Genomic DNA, 4927 nt, shown 5'->3' on the forward strand with positions numbered 1-4927 from the left:
CAATCCTGATCCTGGGTGACATTTTCTGCAAATGGGCCTGGGAGTACAAAACAAAATGAACACCTGACATAACTGAATTATTACACAGATATAGGAACGATTTGCATAACAAACTAAAATGGAAAAAAGCTGAACCAAAACAATAACACAAAACTAACTAGACATGTGAACTGACTAAACTGAAGAAATATACATATCAATACACCTACAGTAAAAACATCTATTCATAAACAGATCAGGGACTATACAAAAAATGGTTAAAATACTGTTAAGTAATGAACAAATACACACAGAAATCCCTAGTGTTAAAATCTGACAATACCAAATTAAAAAAATATAGACTAGCTATTCATAAGACAAAACTGCAGATCCAGTCCATGGGATTCAAACAGAAACCAACAAGAAAGTAGAAGATAAAACGAATAGAAACACATACCCATGATTCCTTCAAGTCACCATCCGTTAGGCGACAAACATAGGGTGTACGAAACCCATGGTTGCTGTACAGCAGACAGGAAAGTTGCCCACACCGCTGAGTCTGAGTGAGCTCCAAACCAGACTCGTACACACAGCCGTCAGCTATGCGCGCCATCTTTGCCAGGCATCCGCATGAACAATCCTCGATGGAACACACAGGAACATAGAAAAAGGCAACGAAGAGAAGAGAGAGGAACCTAGATCTGATTCTGGAAGAAGGAAGAAAAGGGAGGTGGAAGACTTGGCCACACACCACACATAGATGGATAGCGTTTATAGTCAGGGACACTCGTAGATTATAAAAATAATAAATAGGCAGATGGGAAGCCAGCTGGTAGGAAATAGTTATTACACAAGCCATGCAACATTTGACCGCAAATCAGTTCAACTTCAGATAAACAAGCAGTTCAAAGGTGCACATGTCGAACATATGCAGACAAAAGAACACATTCAGAGACAAAAACAAGTTGAATTCATTTAGTCATTCAGACATCTGCTCCCTCACAACAAAAATCTTAAAAACATAATGTTCACTACTTCAGTCATAACGATCAAAGAAATGACGCCATTTTGCCCTGGTGGATGGATGTGGAGCCGTGGCTGCTCTCGCTCTAGCCCAACTAATGATCTGAATATGGTTCCATCCCCTGCCCTCTAGGAAAATAAGCTCCAATTCATTGGAGTTGCAAGTATCCATCACCTCACGCGCAAGCTGTCTGTTGAACTCTGCCTCCAGTTCCTCCTCGGCAGCACGTCGCGCCATCTGCCTGCGCCTGGGCCTCCTCCTCCTCTGCTCCGCTACTGCAGCCCTCACATCTATGGCATCCCCCTCCTCCTCTCTGACCTCTCCCAGCTCAGGATCCATCTCCCTTTTCTTTGGTTGCAGCTCGTAGAATGAAACTGATAGAGGGCTCGGGCTTTATAATCAAAGTGCAGAGCCATCGGTGCGGCTCCGATGTCAACACACAGTAATAAAACTTTGGCACGCAGTAGTCCAACTACACATACGGCAGCAATTCAAAACAACACTGAAAAACACGCAACTTAATCACATAGTTTGACCAAATTACAAGAAATCGCAGCTTACAGTTAGCCGCCATACACCACCTCCGCCAACGACAAAATAACATGGGAATCCGGGCTAGAAACAACTCAAAGAAACAAAATTGACAACGCAAATCTTTTCATACAATCCTTATATCTCTCCCTGCAACACCAATTCGAAAGTAAAACAACAGAAAAAGAAGAACAGATTTCCATGGCGGGCGTGGAAAACGACCAAGAACACCAAGACTTGTAATCATAAATTACAGATGAAAATAATCTCAAAAAACTCTAACATACCGATAATTCTCACATCAAAAATGGCAAACACGACATAAATTGAGGCCCACGAACCCCACAGTAAACACTGACGCCCAAAACACGTCCGCCACCAAAATGCCCACGCCGTCACCTCCGGTGACTACAGATCGCAAAACACATCCAGCTGAGCGTGCGCACGTGCGGAACCCCTTACATGTGTCCTCTAGCAACAAATGGCCCGCAGCATCGCGCCGGAGAACGACCGGAAGCTCCACATTGCATCCCATTTTTCCGTCCGTCGTGCACGCAGGAAGATCAGTTCTTGTTGAAAAACACGTCAGTCCAAACTATGAACTACGTCAGTACAGAGAGGGTAACAGAATAATATTCTGTTACGCGTAACAGAATAGCCCAGATGTGTATGTATGTATATATATATATATATATATATATATATATATGCACACGCATACATACATATATGGTCTTAGGACTTAGGACATAGGGGCCCATGTCGTTGAGTTCTCCTAGGGCCTCCCGAAACACAGGGCCGGCCCTGGCTGCGGAGCACGAGATGCTCTCACCACTCGGAAGATCGGGGTTGAAACAAAGGATTTCCATGTTTGCCGATGATGTAATGATTTTCTTGAGGCCAATGGAACTAGAGATGCATATGTGTCCAGCCATCCTACAAGTCTATGGAGTGGCATCCGGCCTCCATGTCAACTTGACAAAGAGTCATACGCTGCCAATTCTATGCACGAGGAGATAATGGATTTGATATGCATGATGCTTGGATGCCCGGTAGGAAGCTTCCCGTGCAAGTATTTGGGATTGCCATTGTCCACAAGGAAGAAAATGGCAACCCAGTTTGATGGTCTTGTGGCTCAGCTAGCGGCTCACTTGCCCACATGGCGTGTGGCGATGATGCCCAAGTGTGGGCGCCTCCTTCTAGTGCAATCATTTCTATGTGCCATACCTTTCCTGAATTTTTTTCTATGTGCCATACCACCTATTCACTCAATGCTTGTGTTGGACACACTGTTGAAGACTCTGACATGCATGATCAAGATATGTAGAGGGTTTCTATGGTGCAGCAAGGCTCAAGCTCGAGGTGGATCCTGTGCGGTTGAATGGGAATTTGTTTGCTCGCCGAGATGGGCCAGGGGATTGGGCATCCCAAACCTCAAGTGGCTCAACATTGCACTACACGCCCGGTGGCCATGGCTACAGCGTTCAGACAATTCATGGCCATGGAATGAGTTCACTCTAAGTATACCAACGGTGTCTCTAGCCCTATTTGGAGCAGCGGCACATATGACAGTGGACAACGGCACGTGCGCCCTATTCTGAGAGGATAGATGGGTCCTTGGATGGCGAGTTCAAGAGTTGGCTCCTCTGATTTTATGATAAAATCATTGCTTGGATTTGGGCAAAAAGAACAGTTATGGATGGCCTCCAAGACGCTACTTGGGCAAGGGATGTTGGACCGGATATGGACCCAGAGCTGCTACAGGAGTACTTTCATGTCTGGGTTTCGGCGGATCAGGTTCCAGTACACCAAGTTCCATGTTAGGTGGAAAGGACGTTGAGTATTCCGCCAGCTTAGCATATGCCGCCAAGTTCTGTTGGAGAGGGCCGCACCAGCAGCCAAATTTACGTGGAAATCCAATGCTACCCTGCAATGCCGATTCTTCAGTTGGCTAGCACTGCGAGACAACTGGACTTCAGATAGGCTTGCCAGGAGAGGCCCGCCTCATCAGAATTCTTGCCCCTTCCGTGCACAACACGAAGAAATCAGCGCACACTTATTGCTACAACTAGATGATACCCCACGCATTGCTGCGGAAATTCTTAGTCTATAAACATGATGGTAGATAAATTGAACAACTTTTTGCATAGTGTACTTACATACTTAGATAAGAAAATTGCAATGGACACAATACTTGGTTTAAATGTAAATATTGGAAAAGATGAATTATGCGATCTTTTTTTACTAAATACAGGGCATGAGTAATTTCATATGGCTTACATGAATATTAATGTATATATTATTGTAACTGTTCTCGTAAATCCACCTTCATATCTGCATGCTTATGATCTACACAAAAAATGACCATTGTAGTTGCTTGCGTTATGTGGCAGTGAGTGATGGAGCTCCAATATCAACAAAAATAAAAATCCTTTCTCTATCTTTTTTGCCAAAGTGATTACAAATTCTCTTGTCTCAAAACATTTGTCTGAAAAGAGCATGTGTACTTATCATAAGCACTGCGATCCAAATTATCGCACTAAAGTCAGAATTTGTTTACAACAAAAAGATACTATGCATGGAAACTTGTAAGCTACATTCCTTGGCGCCCAAAATGCACCCAAGTAGTACAATATGCATCAGATGCTTCTGTGTTGTCTTCCCAGGCAAATCGCTCCTTAGAACAACACGTTTCTAGCATGAGATTAGTCAAGAACACAAGTAGAACTGTGCCATAATGATAACTTTACCTTTAATCACCGTGACACTAGTAGCTAGCTGCTCATCTTGGTGACCACAATGGAGAACAGTATATTTGTTCCAAGTAAAAGACCAACATCAGATGGCTTTGATTGACTGTTGTGAAATGTAAACATGATGATATAGTTTAGCGGTGAATACACTTCTCACTTTCTCAGACTGTATGTGTGGACGACGGAGCTTCACTTACTATAAATACATAAATCCCCAGATGGATAACATCAGCAATCAATATTTTTTTAGAAAACCACCTCATATATTAATTAACCAACATAATTATTACAATCACTCATTACAAAATTCACCACGCAGGGCGGAACACCACTAACTAAGATACCATCTGATCTATTATCAAAGCTAAATTTAGCAATTATATGGGCCATCACATTGGCCGAGCGATTGATCTTGGAGATCCTAAGACTAGATATAAGCTTGGAGATACTCATCGCTTCCTTCTTCAAATCCACCAACGATGACCTGTCAAAATTTTCATTTTCCAAGGTCGCCACCACAAACGCACAGTCAGTTTCTAAGATTATTGGATTTTGTAGAGTAATACCTATATAAAGACCGGCAATGCAAGCACGGAGCTCTGCCTCCTCCACGCTTTTTACAAAGTCCAATGAAATCCCA

This window comes from Triticum aestivum, chromosome 1B, assembly GCF_018294505.1.
Source record: "Triticum aestivum cultivar Chinese Spring chromosome 1B, IWGSC CS RefSeq v2.1, whole genome shotgun sequence".
NCBI classification, from domain to species: Eukaryota; Viridiplantae; Streptophyta; class Magnoliopsida; order Poales; family Poaceae; genus Triticum; species Triticum aestivum.